This window comes from Gorilla gorilla, chromosome 1 (genome assembly GCF_029281585.2).
Source record: "Gorilla gorilla gorilla isolate KB3781 chromosome 1, NHGRI_mGorGor1-v2.1_pri, whole genome shotgun sequence".
Taxonomy (NCBI): domain Eukaryota; kingdom Metazoa; phylum Chordata; class Mammalia; order Primates; family Hominidae; genus Gorilla; species Gorilla gorilla.
Genome location: NC_073224.2, coordinates 31,393,335 through 31,415,023, shown reverse-complemented (window position 1 = coordinate 31,415,023; position 21,689 = coordinate 31,393,335). Strand labels below are relative to the sequence as shown.

Here is a 21,689-nt window from a genome sequence, read left to right as displayed (position 1 = left end):
AATAAAGTATTAGCAAATTGAATGCAGGAATATGTAAAAATAAAAGCATCTCATGATTAGAGTTCATTCTAGGAAGAGTAGTTTGAGTAATTTTAAAAAACAGCATAATTCACTATAATAGAATAAAAAAGTAATCACATGATCATCTCATAGATGCAGAAGAATTTGATAAAGTTTAATACCTACTTATGATTTTAAAAATAATAATCTCCTAGCAAAACAAAACATAGGAACCATCTTTAACATGATAAAGTATGATAAAACATTATACTTAATTGAAAAATAGAAATAATTGAAAATGGAAGAAATAAAACTTTTGTGAGTTTATAATATACGTATTATATGGTTATATATATTTATCATATACATAATATGTATATGAAAAATTATGTATATCAGATTTAATTTAATTTAATATGTAGGAAAGTATGGCAAAATATATTGGTTGAAACTAGGTGGTGAGTGCATGACATGTGTATTATTCATAACATGGTCTTGAAACTCCTGGACTCAAAGGATCCTCCCACCTCAATCCTCTCAAAGTGCCGAGGTTACAGGCATGAGCCACCGTGCTTGGACAAAATGATTCATTTTAGTGTTTCAGGAAGAAGAATCAGTAATATTGGTATCAATAATACCAACATGATATCAAAACTCAGTAAGGCTCTAGAAGAAATGAACAATATTAGCAAACCTCAGGAAATGGGTGAATGTAGAACATTGTGCCCAAAAACTGTATTCTGAATAATATATATGTCATGCACCCACCATCTAGTTTCAACCAATATATTTTGCCATACTTTTCTACATATTAAAAATGTTTCATAATTCAAACTGTGATATAATTTTTAGCAAGAAAATAAATACTAAAAATTATCAAATATTGATAAAACTCTTCTCAGAGGTGTATTTATTACTATAAATGTTTTCATCCCTATTGTTTCAGTCCCTATTGATGTCCCAAAATTTCTTTATCCCTGAAAATAATTTAATGTTTGACTAAAAAATAAATGTAAGTAACTAGAAATTTCAGAAACTTTATATCATACCTTACTTCATTTCTGCATATTGTTTCGTAGATGCTTCATGGTAAATATCATGGTTAAGTGAAAAATTTTACCACTTAAACATATATATATAAGTATTCTATTGTAAGAATTATGAAAACCAAAAGAATTTTTTTAATTTACCAAATTTAAAGTAACGTATTTTTTATTTTCTGAATATATGTATGTTCATATATGCACGATATGTACATGTCTATATATCATTATATAAGTATATATGCACATATATTTCCTCAATTTCTAAAGCAGAGCTAAATTATTGTTACTATTATTATTATTTTATTTATGTATTTTTTTGAGACAGGGTCTCACTGTGTCACTCAGGCTGAAGTGCAATGATGCAATCACAGCTCACTGAAGCCTTAACCTTCTGGGCTCAAGCAATCCTCCTGCCTAAGACCTCCAAATAGCTGGGACTCCAGGTGCACCCCACCGCACTCAGCTAATTTTTGTATTTTTTATAGAGATGGGGTTTTGCCATGTTGCCCAGGCCTGGTCTCTAACTCCTGGGCTCAATCGATCTGTCCTCCTCAGCCACCCAAAGTCCTGGGATTACAGGCATGAGCCAGGCGTCTTCCAAGTATCTACAAAGAATTTATAAAATCTTAGAAGCTGACCTACACTAGGAGAAAGTAAGTTTAAAGAGCTAGTTGAGATACTATAGTGTAATGGTTAATAGGCCAGATAGCAGTGATGAACTTTATTTAGCTTTTAATCTACACAGAGGAATGATAATACCAATATCCTAGGTTAGTTAGTTCTGAGGCTTAAAAGTGATAATGCACCTAAAGCTCTTTCTCAATATGTGTCAGTTTACTAGGAATAATTTTAACTCTGGGATAATTTGTCAATAAAAAGGAAAGGACTGAAATGTGTAGAAACTGTTTCTTATGCAGCCTGACTCCAAAGGAAACAGCAATAGCAAAAAGACATCTAAAAGTCTTTTGCTTATTATTTTCAAGGACATTATCTGTACGAATGGAATTAAATACCTTTGTTTTCTCTAGCTGTCTTACAAATTGAGACATTACTGTGCACATAGTGGGTGTCCAATAGTTATTCTCAGTAACATTAATAACAAAATGTACCAATAATTGTATAGAAATTGCAGTCATGCCTGCAAAATGACTGATTCCTTTTTTTCGATAAGATTAAACCTTTAAACACGATTTTCCGAGTTGCACTTCAGGTTTATTGCAGAGTAACTTCACTGGAAATCTATAGATAAACTTTAGGTCCTAATGCCTCAAAATGTTTGGCTCAGTGCAAAATGTGGACATCATAAAATGATGTTGATTGATAAATGGGAGGTATCACTATTGCCCTCTCAAAATAAGCTAACATCTGTATACTAATTTCATAAAAACTCTTACTGGAATTTTAGTCACCTAACCACCAACTATGGTTCCCCTATGTTGTATTATACATACATTTGAAAAAAAAAGATATATATGGATATGCTTTATTGCTACCTTTAGCAAGATTGAAACAGTGTATCAAATTTTATTTTGGTGGTGCTTTTATTAGCTTTCTACCACTTGATCAGCTGATATCACTAATAATGAATATTTTTTATAAACTAGAGTTTGCAAGTCCTGTCCCGAGACTGTAATATTTCAAAAAACAGTCTAAGCTTTAGGGAAAAAACCAATTACAGAAACAGCATTAAAAATGCCAAGCACTGGGCAGAAGCAATTCTGGATCAGTTTAAAAAAGTGATTGATGAAACTCTAATCCAAGCTGAAGGAACAGTTTCACGACAAGCTGTGACCATTCCACACACTTCATTAGCTGCCATAATTAGCCTGGTGTTTCAATTTGTTAGAACTGGTGGGGACAATTTTCCTCAGAATGCAAACATCAAAAAACAGGGTCCCTCAGACTTCAGAAGAGGCTGATGAGAGGCTTTTCTAGTCTCTGTTAACTAAAAGATTAATTATTGCTGATGGGAGGCTGTGCTGTGATTGTCACTCTGTCTATGTGCATTACTTTTAGCGTTGGAAGAAAGATATGGTTGACACTGCACTACTCAATCAAGCAGCTTCACATTAGAGCCCAAAGTCGCTTTTAATATCCAGGGTATTTTTGATTGATTTTTCTTCCTGTTTCTAGGTCCAAGAGTCACACCTATTTATTTATATTAGAATTTTTAAATAGCCTCTAAAATACTGAGAGGCTTGGTTAATGTACTTTGTCCCAAGTCAGAGCTTTCTTCTTACTTTAGATCAGCAAAACAGTGATTTAATATAATTCTATGATTGTATAATGATTTCTCTCAACTATGTTTATAAACCTTCTAAGATGACAAATGTTTGAACCAACCTAGAAAGCTACATCAATGTTACCTATATATTTAGAAATATAGAACTATAATCTTATCTCTTGATTAAGAGAATATTCTCTGATTTTTTCACAACATAAATTTATGAAATCTAATCAAAAGGGATGGGAGGAAGGGACTCCTGCTTAATTTCCTTAGAACAAAAGTGATTTCTTTTTGTCTTTGGGCCACAGGCAAAACTAATCCAAAATAGATAGTATATATCTATAACAATTTCATTTAAAACGTCACCAGTGCCTTAATTTTTAATCCATTTGGATTAACTATTAGTTAATTATTTTCACTAAAATATTTTTAAAAGAAAAAAATTCACTTTATATATCTTTATGTATCATTTCTTTAATGGACCTATAATGAGCGAACTGGAAAATAATTTAGTGAGATGTAGAAAACGCAGACATAGCTGAGGAAACTGGTGGTATTTTCAAGTTCTCTACAACACTAGAGTGCAAAAGTCTGAAAGCGAAAAAACATAACATCAGAGAAAAATGCTTGACTAAATTTCCAGAGGGAAATTTTCTACAGATTCTGCTAAAATCAAGTCCCTTCTATCCCCCAAAATTGGGCAAATATATCATTTAGAGCAGTGCTGTCTAATAGAAATACAATGTGGGCCGCAAATGAAATTTATGTTTCTAGTAGCCACATTAAAAATAGTAACAAGAAACAGAGAACATTAATTGTACGCTAATAAAATATTTTAACCCAAGATATCTATAATATCAGGGTAACATGGAACTAATATAAAAATATTAATATGTTACTTTTTAACTAAGGCTTCAAAATCCAATGTGTATTTTACACTTACAACACATCTCAATTCAGAACTCAATGTTTCGAGTGCTCAACAGCTTTATGACTATTATACCCGACCACACAGAATGTGTTTAGAGAATGTGGAGCTTTCTTTCTCCAGGAGCAGCTGTCTGCTATTTAGTAAACAGAGCAATTCTGGAATTCTACGGAGTTACATACTCAACAAATGGGACAAAGAGAAATAAAAGTACTTCTTTCTTAATAAATGTGCCCTGAAGAAATGCATATAGATTATGAGCACCCCCAAAATCAGTGAGGATAATGTAAGACTTAAGAAATAAACAGGCCCAAAAGGGAAAATACAGATGGTAAAGGACCATGCACACGACTGAGACTGAGTATAGCTACACGCAGGGCCAGAAAAACAGCACCAATTCCCAGGGCAAAGCTGTAACGGTTAAACAAAAAGACCATTTTCCTTAACTTTCATCAGAGTGCAAAATTCATCCAACATGCAACAGTATGGTTATATTGGTTTCCAAATGGAAATGCTTTCACTATTTTCAAATCTGTTAGTAAACAGCTGTTAACTCAAGCACCACCCCCAAATTACCCCACAGTGCAGCAATTAAAGAGTTAATATGTATCCCTGCAGGGAACCCCAGTATTACTGTCCATTCTGATTGTTTAGTACTTGGATATTATATTTAGCAAATATTTTAAATATGACTTGTGACTATAATACATACACAATTAGCTGGGCATATTGACCACAGTTAATTATCTAGCAAAGTTGTGGCTAATTTAGCCATATTACTGTTTTTAATCTCATCAATTTGCTTCTTCCCCACATCTCAAGAAACATACTGAGAACCAAAATATCTAGATTCAGGAGCTCTAAACATTCATGCAGAAGACATACAGAAACTAGTCACATTTGAGTATGCCAAGCCATTTGATATCCAAAAAATATTACAGGGATTACTTCTATTTGGGTACTGCACTGTGGGGAAGGCTTTGCTCCCACAATTCTACATCCCTACTTTTTAATCTTTAATTTTTTTAAAGAGTGGAACATATACCCAAAATAACTCTTGTGGTTCATACATAATTTTCAAAATTATTGTTGAATAATTCATCTTAGTATTGTTAAATACAGAGAGAGAATCTTGAGGTTTAAATTATAAGATAGTAAAATAACTTCTTGAGTAGTAAAAATTGTACCATTAAAAACAAAATAAATACAGCTGGAGCACTTCTGTCCTTTGTGAAAATACTTGAGAGGTCATAGCTCTTTGTCACAAAATATGGGAGGAGCTGAGAAGGCTGGAAATTAACCCAAATTTTGATTTGCTCCATCCAAAGACCTTTGCTTGGAAACATCTCGTAATACAAACAAGAGAAGCCATAGGCCACTAGGGAGAAATCATGTGGCATGAAAATAAATGCTAGAGTTGATTTGTCACTTGGAAGAGAAGAATACAGTAGACATAGTACTCCTTTTTCTTCCAAATAGTTGATGTTTTGTAGCACGTCATAGAGTAAACGACAGAGTTAACATTTCCCTTCAGCATTCCCCGGAATGTATCTGAGAGCAAACAACTCACAGCTTTTGTCTGTTTCTACTGGCATCATGACAGATAAATTCTTATTTTGTGAGCTCCTTTTAGAAACTATATAGGCTGTTTTCTTATTTTCAAAATGATTAAAAGTTATTTTGTTGAGCATAACTTCAGATGGAAGAAAAATCTTGAAACTTTATATCCAAGTAGAGTATCTGCAACCTTGGAAACACATTTGGTTTTGCTGTTTGGTGAAAAAAGTTTCACATGCCATTTTGACCATTCTATAACTGCCCGACAGATTCTTCCTGCTCACTGCACAAAGACCACAGCATTACAGTAAAGACAGTTTAATTCACGCAAGGCCAGCCATGTGAAATGGGAGGCAGAGTTAGCACTCAACCTCCTTCAAGGTTCCTAGGTTAGGCATTTTTCAAAGGTAGTTTAGGGGTGGCTAGGCAATGGGTGCTTGCTGCTGATTAGGTGGGGAGTACAATCATAGGGGTGTAGGAAATGATCCTCCAGTAAGCTGAATCGCTCTGGGTGGGGAAACAGGAGAGGCTGGAACCATTGGTCATTGGGTCCAGGTGGAGTCATGGGTTGTCAGACATGCAACAACTTGAAAAGATATCTCAAAATGCCAGTCATAGCTTCTACAATAGTGATGTTATCTACAGGAGTAATTGGAGAAGTTGCATATTTTGTGACCTCTGGAATAATGGTTGGCAATCATTTATGCCTACACCTTAACAGAATTCAGGCTCCTCTCCTGCTCCTAGCCTGGTAGTCTCTCATTAGCTTCACAAAGGCAGTTGAGTTTTGGAGAAGGTCTATTATCATTTATCAGGACAGCATGGTAAGAAGAGTTCATCCATGGATTGACTTACTTAGAAAATTTTATTGTTATTCAATGCACTATGGTTATTCAATGCACTACGGTTATTCAATGCACTAGGGTCATGTTATACCTTGTGCTACAAATTCACAAATCTTTTGAACAAATTCTTAATCTAGAAAATAAGATTAGAGATAGATAAATATGCCAGCTAATTCTGGAGAAAGTCCTTTGTAGGCTAAAGTGCAAAATGAAAATTTGTTAATTTCTATATAAGCAGAAATCTCTGAACATCCTATTGAAATTAACTTCAGCTTCAAGGTCCCTAAAATGATACATGGATTCATTAACTTTCAGCTGTTACAGACTACATCAACAATGCAGACCCCAAAACACATAAATGCAATGACTTAAGTACAAAGGAAATGAAATGACATGAGTTCAACCAAGAGATTTCTTGGAAAACTCATATAGTCACATGGTCCTTAACAACAGGGATACATTCTGAGAAATTTGTCACAAGGCAATTTACTCATTATGTGAACATCATAGAGTACACTTTCACAAAGCTAGATGGTATAATCTACTACACACCTGGGCTATACGGTATAGCCTATTTCTCCTAAGCTATATACCTGTATGGCATGTTCCTATACCGAATACTGTAGGCAACTGTAACACTATTATAAGTATTTATGTATCTAAACATATAAAAGGTACAGTAAAAATACAGTGTGAAAGATAAAAAGTGGTACACTTGTATAAGGCACTTACTATGAATGGAGCTTACAGGACTGGAAGTTGCTCTGAGTGAGTGGTGAGTGAATGTGAAGGCCTAGGACGTTACCGTAGACTTTATATATAAACACTGTACACTTAGACTACACTAAATTTATAAAAATATTTATCTTTCTTTAATATTATAATAAACTAGCCTTACCTTACTGTAACTTTTTTACTTTATACACTTCTGAATTTTTTTAACTTTTCACTCTTTTCTAATAACATCTTAAAACATGAACACACTGTACAGCTGTACAAAAACATTTTTCCTTTATATCCTTATTCTATAAGCTTTTTTTGTTTTATTTTTAACTTTTTAAAATTTTTGTTAAAAAATAAGACACAAATACACACATTAGCCTAGGCCTACACATGGTCATGATCATCTACGTCACCGTCTTCCACCTCCATAGCTTGTCCCACTAGAAGGTATCCTGGGGCAATAACACACATGGAGCTGTCATCTCCTAAGATAATAACGCCTTCTGGATACCTCCTGAAAGACCTGCCTGATGCTGTTTTCAGTTAACTTTTTTCTAAATAGAAGCAATACACTCTAAAATAACAATAAAAATTCTATTATAGCAAATATGTAACCCAATAACATAGTCATTTATTATCGTTATCAAGTATTATGTATTGTACATAATCATATGTGCTATACTTTTATATGGCTGGTAAAGCAATAGGTTTATTTACACCAGCATCACCCCAGATGTGTGAGTAATGCAGTGTGGCACGACATCTCTACGTGATGTTTAAGCTTCCTTATAATCTTATGGGACTGCCCTTGTATTTGCAGTCTATTTTTGACTGAAACGTCATTATGTGGCGGGTGACAATATTTCTTTACTTTAGCCTCTGCTCTCTGATAAAGCAAGTTATTGGAGTTCTAATTCCATTTAACACTACATACTTAAGTAAATTATTATTTTTAGCCCTTGTTGCCATTAGAGCAAAAACACTGAAATCAAATTAATGTTAGAGAGAAATGCATTGTTGTACAAAATGGCTACTACAACATTTCAACTTTTTATTCAAGTAAACAATAGCAGTGTTCTCATTAAATTTTACTTTTATACAATTTCATGTCTTTACTTGCCAAATTTGAATTCTCTAAAAGGTCAGATGTCAAAATCTATCTATTAATTTGACATTTTTAAGATTATTTCTGAAGAAAATAGCAGTTTCCTGAATTAAACTGAAAACCCACTTTGCCACTCTGTATATTAAATCAAACTCCGCATATAAAATAAGTACCAGAACTAAAGTCGGCAAAAAGATTTCCAACAAAGGGAAATGAAACCAAATGGTTAAGTGAAGGAAGGTAGTGACTTGACTTATACTAGTGATCTGGTGTGTCCATATAGGTGGGCAAGCCTTGAACACAAAAGCCCAAGCCCATAGGCATGCACTTGTAATAGCTGATTTATCTGACTTGCATCACTCTTATTAACGCTATCCCTCCTTAGAGAATATAATTACACTGTAGAGAATCATTTTTACATGTAAGTTTCAATATGAGAGAGATGGTTCTTCGGTTACTTCTTCTCCAGTCGATGACAACTTTCCTGAATGTGGGTGTGTGTTTATACTTGTGCATGAAAAGACTAGCAAGCTCTATGGGACAAAGGCAGACAACATGTATAGCCAATATACTTTTTGCTAATGAGTTCTGAAGGTAACCAGCTTTTTGATTCTGACTTTTAAAAACCAAAACTAAGCATACTGTCATCTCTTATGAGGTCATGATATATAATAATGATGAAAATGATTATCTACAGAAATTTAAAATATATATTGAAAAAACAGGCAGTTGAAACTGTCTTTGTTTTGAAATAATAGACTTTTCTGAAGCAGTGTGTTATAAGTACTCAACAGCAGAAAGAAGCTTTTTTGAAAGTAAACTTTTTTTTTTTTTCTTTGAGACGGGGTCTCACTCTGTTACACAGGCTGGAATGCAGTGGTACAATCCCAGCTCACTGCAGCCTCGATCTCCCCAGGATCAGGTGATCCTCCCATGTCAGCCTCTCAAGTAGCTGGGACTACAGATGCGCACTGCCACAGCCAGCTGACTTTTCTACTTTTTGTAGAGACAGAGTTCTGCAGTGTTGCCCAGGCTGGTCTCAAACTCCGGGGCTCAAGTGGTCCACCCACCTTGACCTACAAAAGTGCTGGGATTACAGACATGAGCAACTGTGCCCAGACAAAAGTAAACTTTACTTTTATGTGAGAATGTCACAAAAAGTCAATCCTTAAAGCTACTATTGATTATTTTAATGCTACTAAGCCAAACTTTATATTAATATGGTAGCTACATTCTGTGATGATTTTCATCATACAACACCAAATGCTTAACATTTGATACCTGAAAATCTCCCAATCTGACAAATTAATGTAACTTCAGATCCATTTTTATTGACAGCATTTATGTCTATTATAGATCAGTAAGATGAGAATTAGAAAGTTAAAGCATGTGAAATTTTATCTGTCAAGTTTTGGGATAAAAAGAAAATATGTTAGTCATGAACATATCTAATATAGTCCACCACTGTTTTCTGGTATATTTTTAGAATTTTTAATGTACTTTGAATTTTAGGTAACACTAGCCATGAACATGGAAACTTAATTTATAAACTAAGCATACATTTTATATGTGGTATTTTGTACTTCTTTAATTATGTTATTAGAACTGGAAAGTAGATAAGGATTTTTCAGATTAAATTACTTCTACCCTTTGGACATTATTTATGTATATTAAATGTCAAAACTAAAATGACAGATGATTTCTAAATACAATTAGCAAAACAATATCCACTGCCTCAAAAATCACAAAGATAAAGTAAATGAAGCTTCAGATTCAAACAGGTATAATTTCAAATTCTATTTATTTCTTTTAAAAGTACTATTTTCAAGAAAATGTTAACCTTTTAAAATGGTTTATAGGATTCAGTCACAGGAATTTCTACTGAATATGTTGACAAATAAAATAGAAATAATTTTTAAAGGTAATAAACATATGACATAAAAGTGAAGGAAACAAGTATATGGTAAGTGCTAATTGTTCTTCATTACTGCCATAATAAATGTCATCCTGATCTACAGCTTTAGGTGGGTGAGCTACAAAGAAATTTGGACCGACATGCTTCCAGTCTTCTAATGGCAAATTGTTAGATTCATACACAAACCAATGCAGAAGGAATATATAATAAAAATAATTAAAACACTGAATAAATGTACATCAATTAAATTTTATTTGCCATAAGAAAATGTATTTTTGGAGTAGGCCTTTTTATATAGGGATTTGATCTTTTAAATACTAATGAAACTTGCTAGTCATATATAGCTTGAGCAAGATGCAGTTAGGAGAGGCATTCCTAAGGAAGGAGATAGAGAAAATGAGTATGCTTCCCTAGTATTTGGCATAATTTGACCAACTGTGTCGACGCAAGGAATTTAGAAGAGACCAGGTGTCAGGGAGGAGATGAAGAGTTCTATATTGAGCATATTAAGAGTGAACGTCTCTGGGATAAGTAAAGAAAACAGCTGAAAGAGTAATACGGCAACATTCTTTTCTCTAATGCTGCTTACAGGCAAGTTACATGATTAAATGAAGAAGGTAGGGAAAGTAAGACATTTATAACACAATGGACAAATGACAATGCATTGCTAGTTAAACAGCATAATAACTACCATCTAATTTTCTCTTTAGACTCCATTTATTCTTCAAAGCCCTAGATCATCATCAAAGGACTACATTTTCTAACTAAGGAATTACAGGAGAGGAAAAGCCAATTTTATTAAATACTCCAATTGTTATGAGCAAACCCTTTGCAAATAGCTCCTGGAATAGATTTAATAAGAAAGTAAGGTAAACATTTGTATCCTTAAAACCAATAGTGCAAACTATTTTCACTGTATTTATACCTTTATAATATTTAATTAATATTCTTAAAGTCACTTGCTGCCCAAGCTATCAAATTATCACTTCCTAGTCATTTGGCAATTGACATTTGTTAACCTTTTAACTTGTAAACAGATTTAAATTTTTCTCTAATAGCTTAACCTTACAACAGTCACCTAAAAAGTAACTTGTAAATTAATTCAGAGTTAATAACACCGTTATCAATCTGGCACTTATATGACAGATGTTACAAATGGCAGCATTCTCTAATCAACCTGGAAGTATGGCTTCCAGGCTCTTCTAAGAATAAATATGAATGTGTAACTAAATAATTCCATGAAGAACTTGTTTAGGAGAAAATATATTGCATTTAGGCAGAATTTGGAAAATATTCAATTAAGCATATTACAATAAAATGAATCTATGAGAATAATTTTTTGCACTGGAACACTTCCTTCAAGTGAATTTTTAAGCAGGAAGCCCAGGATTTGACACAGATGAATGGAGCCTTGTTTGAGTTGAGGAGATGTTCAGTACAGGGCTCAGGATGCTGAGTGCTTGTTGGTGCACATTATGTAAAGTGATATGAAGTGATCAAGCAATGCAAAGTTTAAAAAAGAATTTGACTGTCATTTTTATGGTCTATATACTACTGGATTCCTTTGCCTTTTTGTAGAAGGTTAAAAAAATATTACACACCAACTTGGGGATTTACCAAAAATAATTTTCAAAGAGTTGCTTGTTACATTCTGATATAAAATTGAATGGAAGATACAAAATGATATGAGATGAATCTATAAATTCACATCTGACTTGCAAATAAGCTTTCACATATTTGCCTTAGAAGTAATACAAGTTGGATGTTTTATAGATTTAAATATCAATATTTAATTTTTTGAATAAATTTTATTGTGTATATTTGAGGTTTACAACATTATTTTAGGGGATACATATAGATAGTAAAATGTTTACTATAGTGAGTAGATTAATATATCTCTCATCTGACAGTTACTTTTTTATTTTTGTGACAAGGGCAGCTAAAATCTACTTATTTAAGAACATTCCCTAATATAATTTTATTAACTTTAGCCCTTATGTTGTACACTGGCTCGCTGGACTTTCATCCTATATATCTGCTATTTTGTATCTTTTGACCTATATATAAATATATATGACCTATATTTCTCTCGCCACCCCAATCCCCTCCCCATGCCCATGTTAATCATTTTCTTTCATGCTCTATGTGTATTTGAGCTTGTTTTAAAATATATCTTTTTTTCACATAAGTGAGTAAATGCAGTTTTTTTTTTTTTTTTTTTTTTTGAGACGGAGTCTCGCTCTGTCACCCAGGCTGGAGTGCAATGGTGCAATCTCGGCTCACTGCAACCTCCACCTGCTGGGTTCAAGTGATTCTCCTGTCTCAGCCTCCCAGGTAGCTGGGATTACAGGTGTGGGCCACCATGCCGGGCTAATTTTTGTATTTTTAGTAGAGACGGGGTTTCACCATTTTGGCTAGGCTGGTCTTGAACTCCTGACCTCAGATGATCCAGCCTCCTTGGCCTCCCAAAGCACTGGGATTACAGGAGTGAACCACCATGCCCGACCGAATGCAGTATTTTCTTTCTGTGTCTGGCTTAGCATGGCCTTCACGTTCATTTATGTTGTGTTAAATGGCAGGATCTTTTTCTTTTATAAAGCTTTTTAAAATAATAATATATATCTCACATTTTCTTTATCCATTCATCCTTCGATGAACATTTAGGTTGTTTCCATATCTTGGCTATTGTGAATAATGCTGCAATGAATGTAGAAATGCAGATACCTTTACAATGTGGTAATATCTTTTCCTTTGAGTATATACACAGAAGAGAAATTGCTGGGTTATATGGTAGTTCTATTTTTAATTTACTTAGGAATCTCTGTGTTGTTTTCCATAACGGCTGTTCCAGTTAGCATTCCATCAACAGTGTACTAGGGTTCCCTTTTCTCTACACCCTCACCAACATTTGTTATCGCTTATCTTTTTGAAAACAGCCATCCTTACAGATGTGAGGTGATATCTCAGTGATTTGAATTTGCATTTTACTGATGATTAGTAATACTGAGCATCTTTTAATGTACCTGTTGACATTTTTATATCTTCTTTAGAGAAATGTCTGTTCATATTCTTTGCCCACTTTTTAATTGGCTTATTTTTCTTGCTGTTGAGTTGTAAATGTTCTTTATAAAATCTGAATATTAACCCTTATCAGATAAGTGGTTTGCAATTTTTTTTCCCAGTTTGTAGGTTGCCTTTTCATGTTGTTGATTGTTTCCTTTGCTGTGCAGAAGCTTTTTAGTTTAGATTTAGTTTAGTCTGAAGCTTTTTAGTCCCATTTTATTTATTTTTGTTTTTGTAGCCTGTTTTTGGTGTGATATTCAAAAAATCATTTCCAATGTCAATATCAAAGAAGTTCCACCTATATCCTCTTCTAGGGTTTGTATAAATTCAGATGTTACATTTAGGTCTTTGATCCATTTTAAGTTGATTTTTATGTATGGTATAAAATAGCATCCAATTTCATTCTTTTGCATTTGGAAATCTAGTTTCCTTGCACCATTTTTGAAAGAGACTATCAGTTCCCCACTGTGTCCTCTTGGTGCCCTTGTCAAAAATTAGTTGACCATATATGTTTCAATTTATTTCTGGGTTCTCTATTCTGTTCTGTTGGTCTATGTTTCTGTTTTTATTCTAGTACCATACTGTTTTGATTATTGTAGTTTTGTAATATAACTTTAAATCAGAAAGTATGATGTCTCTAACATTGTTTTTCTTCATACTGCCTTGACTATTCAGGTTTCTTTTGTGGTTCCATACAAATTTTAGGATTTTTGTTTTCTCTTTATGTGAAGAATGTCATCATAATTTTTTTAAGTTCCCAGGTACATGTGCCAAATGTGCACATTTGTTACATAGGTAAACGTGTGCCCTGTGGTTTGCTGCACCTATCAATCCATCAATTAGGTATTAAGCCCAGCATGCATTAGCTTTTTTCCCTAATGCTCTACCCTCTCCCTGCTCTCTCCCAACAGGCCCCAGAGTGTGTTGTTCCCCTCCCTGTGTCCATGTGTTCTCGTTGTTCAGCTATCACTTATGAGTGAAAACATGCGGTGTTTGGTTTTCTGTTCCTGCATTAGTTTGCTGAAGATAATGGCTTCCAGCTTCATCCATGTCCCTGCAAAGGACATGATCTCATTCCTTTTTATGGCTGCATGGTATTCCATGGTGTATATATACCACATTTTCTTTATCCAGTCTATCACTGATGGGCATTTGGGTTGATTCCATGTCTTTGCTATTGTGAGTAGTGCTGCAATGAACAGACACATGCATGTATCTTTATAATAGAATGATTTATATTCCTTTGGGTATATGCCCAGCAACGGGATTGCTGGGTTAAATCCTGGTTGTGTTTCCGGTTCTAAATCTTGGATGAATTGCCATGTTGTCTTCCACAATGGTTGAACTAATTTACATTCCCTCCAACAGTGTAAAAGCATTCCTATTTCTCTGCAGGCATTATAATTTTAATAGAAATTGTCTTAAATGTGTATATTGCTTTGGGTAGTATGGACATTTTAACAATATTAATTCTTCCTTTGCATAAACATAGGATACCTTTCCAATTATTTGTTTCTTCTTCAATTTCTTCCATTAATGTTTTATAGTTTTAGTAAAAATATTTAATTTTTATATTAAAGCATAAACCTTAATATAGAAAATGAATTCATGTTAATAAAGGGCAAATTAATCTTTTAAAAATCAGTTTTTCCAAATGGCTTTTATTCTAATACACCATGAAAACAGAGCTAACAATGTATAAATTTTAAATGAGATACAGAGAGCATTAGAGATTTAGAATATCACTATAACATAAGTAATCAAAATATACCAGTAGACTAGAAAAAGACATAAAAAAGATCACTAAATATAATAAAAGCTAAAGCGTGTGCTGTTTACCATGTTGAATATAGTTTATATAGTTCTCCATCATCAGAAAAACACTGTAAGGAAAGTAAAATATTTTCCCCTTTCCACAAATTAGAAAATTGAGGTACAGAGAATTTAAATAACTTGCTTAAAATTATGCACCTATCTGGAATTTGAACCATAAAATCTCACTTCGGAATGCAGTTTCATAATTATTATGTTTTAATGCCTTGAGTTTCACATGTAGTGATTTTAATGACTGCTTTGAAATTGACTATTGGGTTGAAAAGATAAATCTTTCTCTAATTGGTAAAATATCATATTTAGAAGTTAGTTATAAGTAATGTTATAAGTCCATAAAAATACCAACCCTCACTATGACTATTTAAAATCATTCTGGATATATTAGTTAATGGAATTGACCAAAACACTAAAGTAGAATATAAATGTCAGAAATAAAGAAACAAAATCATCTTGAGTTTCAGATAATCATATACTTGGAAAACCCAAGAAAATCAACAGATAAATAATTAGACCTATTAAAAATGTTCAAGAATCTTTACAGTAACTGTTACAGACTAAATTGTGTACTCCCCAAATTCATATAATAAAGCTCTATACTCCAATGTGACTATATTTGGGCCTATAAAGAGATGATAATAATGGTTAAGTGAGGTCATAAAGCTGGAACTTTAAGTTGATTGGGCTGCTTCTTAATAAGAAGAGGAAGCAACACCAGAGATGTTTCTGTCTCCATTTGTGCATACAAAAGAAGCCATGTGAGGACACAGGTGAGAAGACTTCATCCGCAAGTCGGGGAAGAGAGACCTCACCAGAAACTGACCCTGAGCTTGGAGTTAGAGCCTGCACAATTGTGGTAAAATAGATGTCTTGTTAAAGCCACCCATCTGTAGTATATTGTTACAGCAGCCTGAGCAGACTCATATAGTAACAAAAATACATATAAACAATGAAAGTTACTATATAACAAAAGCCAGCTAGAAAATAAGTAAGAGCTTTCCCACAATAACAATAAAATATAAATTACTTAGGAATACATCTAACAACAAATGTGTAGAATCTACATGAAGAAGACTACAATTTTTATTGAGAAACATAGTGTGTTCTTGGAAAACAAAGCTCAATTCATTAAAATCAAGGAAATGTTAGTTCAATTATTAATTTCATACCTATGTGATTGGTAAAACTTTTAGGTTAATAATAAATGTTAGAAAGAATGTAGACTATATCCCTGCTGTAGACTAAATATGTACTTTGGAAAATGGATATGAAACAAATTTAAAGATGCAAATATCCTAAAATCCAATAATACTTTTCTTTCATACGTACACCAGGAGATATGTAACATAACATATATGTATATGTTATATAATTACATATAACCAACATAATATTCATATTAGCATGATTTATCAGAGTAAAAGGCTGATTACCAAACCAGATTAATCTTTAGTAAAATTGATAAATTGTGGCAAATTCATGTGTAGAATATTTTACACTAGTGAAAAAGAATGAAATGCAGCTACACACAATGAGTGTTCTGTATAAAAAGTTTTTATAAAAACAAAACAAAAAAATGACATGGCATGATTTACACATTCACATAAATACATTTACATGTATATTACCTGTTCTGTATATTTTAGGAACTTTTAATATATTTCTATTTATATGAATACAAAAAACAGTTTTATTCTTCTGAAGTCTTTTGGCATTCTTATTGATTCCACCTTTTCTGTTCTTAATTAGAGACAGGCCACTATCCTGAATTTTTTAAATGATTTCTTTGCTTTTCTATATACTTTTACTGCATATGTTTTTATTCCTAAATAATAGTTTGTTTTGTATATTTTAGGAATTTTTAATGTATTTGTATTTATATGAATATATGTATATGAATACATATATTCATATAAATACAAATACATTAGTATATGTATTGGATTTATATGAATGCAAATATTCATATGTATATAAATGTATTTATATTTGAATTCTATGTATATGTGTGTGTAGTTTATACATATGCATATGAAAGAAAATTATACATATGCATATGAAAGAAAAGTATTATTGTATTGTAGGATATTTATATCTTTAAGTTTGTTTGATATCTGTTTTCCAAAGTACAAATTTAGTCTACAGCAGGGATATAGTCTACATTCTTTCTAACATATATTATTAACCTAAAAGTTTTACCAATCACATAGGTATGAAATTAATGACTGAACTAACATTTCCTTAATTTTAATGAATTAAGCTTTGTTTTCCAAGAACACATTATAAAATACATATACATATGATTTATACATATTTGTATAAACTACATGAATATATGAATACAAATAGATTAAAAGTTCCTAAAATATACAAAGCAAACTATTATTTAGGAATAAAAACATATACAATAAAAGTATAGAGAAAACCAAAGAAATCATTTAAAAAATTGAGGATAGTGACTATCTCTAATTAAGAACAGAAAAGATGGAATCAATACAAATGCCAAAATACTTCAGAAGAATAGAACTGTTCTTTTTCTAAACTGATGGAGAATTTATTGTACAATTATTTTTTTAAGTAATATTCTTGTATTCTATACCTACTTGACTCATAATGAAGATAATTTTAAATATATATAGTATACAAAACTGTGAACATAATATATAAAAGAACAGAGTTAATCAACATAAAATAATAGAAATTCAACAAAATATCCCAAAGTAAATAAAATAGTAACTAAATGAAATGAATAATAAAATAATGGAATTGCTAATTATGGGGAAATGACAGAACAAATGATATCAAGAAAACTTAGTAGCTATTTGGAAAATAGCACTAGTAAGTCCTTACCTATCAATAATTACCTTGACTGTAAATGGATTAAATTCTCCAGTTAAAAGACCACAGAGTGGCTGAATGGATTTTAAAAGAGACCCAACTATATGCTGCCTACAACTATATGATGCTTACAAGAGACTTACTTTACCTGTAAGGAAACAAACTGAAAGTGAAGGCGTGGAAAAAGTTATTCCGTGAAAATGGAAACCCAAAGAAAGCAGGAGTATTGATACTTGTATCAGATAAAATAGTAAAACAGTAAAAAAAGATGAAGAAATTCATCATGTAATGATAAAGGGGTTAATTCCGCAAAATGATATGACCATCAAAAAATATATGCACCCAACAACAGAGCACTTAAATATATAAAGCAAATATTAAAAGATCTAAAGGGAGAGATACACTGCAATACAATAACAACAGGAGACTTCAGCACCCCATTTTCAGCAATGAACACATCATCTAGGCAGAAAATCAACTAAGAAATATTAGATTTAAACTGTACTATAGACCAAATGCATACATGACCTTGAGAAGAAATGAGGAGATTCCTTGGAAGAAAGAATTGACAAGGAAGTACAAGTCCAGTGAGGGCAGTGGTTAGCATTTTTCACATGGTATTTCCTTGTCCACAGAATCCTGAGTCTGGGTATAAACTGCCACATGCTAAAAAAATAGATGCTTAGAACTAGAGCAGAGTGGAAAATTAAACTAGAGAGCCCTATATAAAACTGAAACTCCTAAAAAACAACATTCTCAGTCGGTGAACTAGAAAAAGAAAAAGACTTTTGTAGGGAGAATTTGAGCATATCTACCTATTCCGTTCTTAGTTCTGGACTGAGTAAAGGGCAGGAAAGAAGTCTTTCCTGAGAGTTCCTAACCACGAACTTGTACTCTTGTAGGTTTGGACCCTGATTCATATAACCAGGTAAAAATATCAGATCAACATTTAGTTTTCTATGTTCCTAGGTGGGGAGTGTCACAAGGCACTTAGCAGAACCAAACAAAAAATGTCTCTGAAAAAATGCACTTTAAAGCTGGTTTCAAAAAATTCCCACATATAAAGTTCCAATGAACAAAAACTCACAAACATTTTAAGACAAAAAATGATAAAAACAAAAATTGAAACATAACAAAAAGAAGGGAACAGGTTAAAATCAATTATGCATGAGAGTTGATGGAAAAACTTTAAAATTAGATAAATAAATATTTGGAATTATTGAGAGTGAATATATAACGTCATATATTTAAAGAAAAAGGGAATTAAAAGTATGAAAACTAAACAAGCAACTATCAGTTGAGCAGGCTGACTTGAAAAAGAATGAGGTAGAACTTTCATATACATATATAAAAAAATAGAAAACAGAAACCCATATATTAAAAAACACAGTACAAACAACTGAATTTTAAAAAGGAAAATAGTTCTAATAAAAGTATATAAAAATCAGCAAAAAGAGACAAAGAAATGAAAAATATAAAATATATATTTATTTTATATCTATATATAGATATACATCATGTCATTATATATCATATATAGAAGATATGGCTAATTCCAGCAAATATTAGAGAAGAGCACTATTTGAAGATATAGTGGCTAAGATTTTTCCAGTTTGGTGAAAGACACCACAGATTAAGCAACCCAAGGAATCCTAGGCAGGATAAATAAAAACAAAATCTATACCTAAAGGAAGAGTTCATATAGTAATTAGAAAAATAGTAAGAAAAAGACAAACTCGTGAACAGAAATATGAGCAAAAGATATAAAAAAACATGTCTTTTAGAAAAGAGCAAGTGGTCAATAAATGTCTAAAAAGATTTTTAGAATAAATTGTTATCAAAACAATGTAAGATTTAAAGAGAGAATTTTACCTATTATAAAATTAATGATAATAAAAAATATTCAGTGTTGATGAGAATGTAGAGAAATAAAAATTCACACAAATGGTTGAAAATGCAAATTAGTTTAATCTTTCTGCAAGACATTTGGGAAGATGGATCAAAAGTCTTAAAAACGTGCATACTCATTAACCCAGGGTTTCTCACAGGTGGCATAATTGACATTTTAGGTAGATAATTCTTCGCTGCAGGGGGCTACCCTATGCATTGTAGAAAGTTTAGCAATCCCTCATCTCTCTCTACCCTTTAGATTGCTGTAGCCTCCTTCATCAAGTTGTGACAATCAAAAATACATTGCCAAAATCACAAAATCACCCCTTGTAGAGAGCCACTCATTTAACCTGTTATTGCCATTTCTAGGAACTCATTTCTAAGGACATACATTTTGGGGCAAAGTTTGTGCCCCTTGCATGAGTGCCCTTAGCATTACTTCTGAATCTGAAATTTTGGGAAATTAATTTAAAAGACAAATTAATATAAAATTGGAGGATACCAGTTAAATAATGATATCCACATAACAGCATAATTAATGCTAAACATCTTCTATCTTAAAAAATAAAAGATACATTACCCCATATCTCCCTACAGCTATTGCTCTCTCTTCTCCCACTCACAGCCAAACTTATTCAAATTTTTATCTACACTTGGTATCTCCTTTAAAATTTACCTAATCGAACCAACTCTAGTCTCCCATATTGTCATTGAATCAACTCCTGCTAAGTAACCAGTGACCTTCATTTTGCTAAATCTATGGGGCTTTTTCACTGTTCATTTTATTTGACTTCACAGCATCATTTGACATGGCTCATCACTCCTTTATTCTTACTGCATTATCTTTCCTTGACTTTTTTGATAAGCATATTCTCTTAGCCTTCCTCACATTTATCTGCCTCCTTTACAGGCTCATCCCACTTCAAATGGCCATTAGATGTTGGCATTCCTCAAAACTTCTCCTAGCGCTCCTCTTTTCTTATTCTGTGTTCCCACTCTAGGAAATTTCATCCAGGCTATTGTTTGGACATAATCTCTTTATCTCCACAAAATTTCATGTTGAAATTTGATCCCAGTGTGGCGATGTTGAGAGATGGGGCCTACTGGGAGGTGTTTGGATCATGGGGACAGATCCCTCATGAATGGCTTGGTGCCATTGCATTCTAGCAGTAGTGAATGTATTCTTGCTCTCATGAGATGGGATTGGTTCTGGGGGATTGGATTAATTAGGATGCCCCTCAGGTTTGGTCCCTCTTTGTACATGCCTGCTTTGCCCTTAACCTTCTCTGCCATGTTTTAATGCAGCACAAAATCCCTCACGAGAAGCTGAGCAGATGCCAGCAGCATGCTTCTTGTGCAGCCTACAGAACTATGAGCTAAATAAGCGTCTTTAAAAACTACCCAGCTTCAGGTATTCCTGTAGATAGCAACAAAAAAATAGACTAAGACAGTCTACTTTCATGGTTTCAATTATTATTTATGAACCAAATATATTCAATTTTGTGATTCTAGTAAAGGCTGTTGTTCCAAGCAATGCACCTCTATATTCAGTTATATTCTATTCTATATTTTATTTGACATATCTAATTGGATGAGTTAAAGTCATTTCAAACTCAAACATGTTGAAGATTGAACTCAAGGATTCTTCTCTGTAATTGACTCCCAATTCTAGCCCTTTTCTTCTTTTCCCAGTCTCAATGAGTAATACCATTCTAAATCTAG

At 32.7% G+C, this 21,689-nt stretch overlaps 1 protein-coding gene and 1 long non-coding RNA gene across 15 annotated transcripts in view; one reads left to right on the top strand and one right to left on the bottom strand.

Annotated features, from left to right (window-relative positions):
- The window catches only part of SPATA17 (spermatogenesis associated 17), a 229,757-nt gene that overhangs the window by 24,934 nt on the left and 183,134 nt on the right, over window positions 1–21,689 (bottom strand). The gene's annotated exons all lie outside the window — the stretch shown is intronic.
- The window catches only part of LOC109027649 (uncharacterized), a 50,625-nt gene continuing 44,898 nt past the window's right edge, over window positions 15,963–21,689 (top strand). Inside the window, exon 1 of the long non-coding RNA XR_002006674.3 lies at window positions 15,963–16,095. This is a non-coding gene — a long non-coding RNA (uncharacterized lncRNA). The remainder of the gene's footprint in view (window positions 16,096–21,689) is intronic.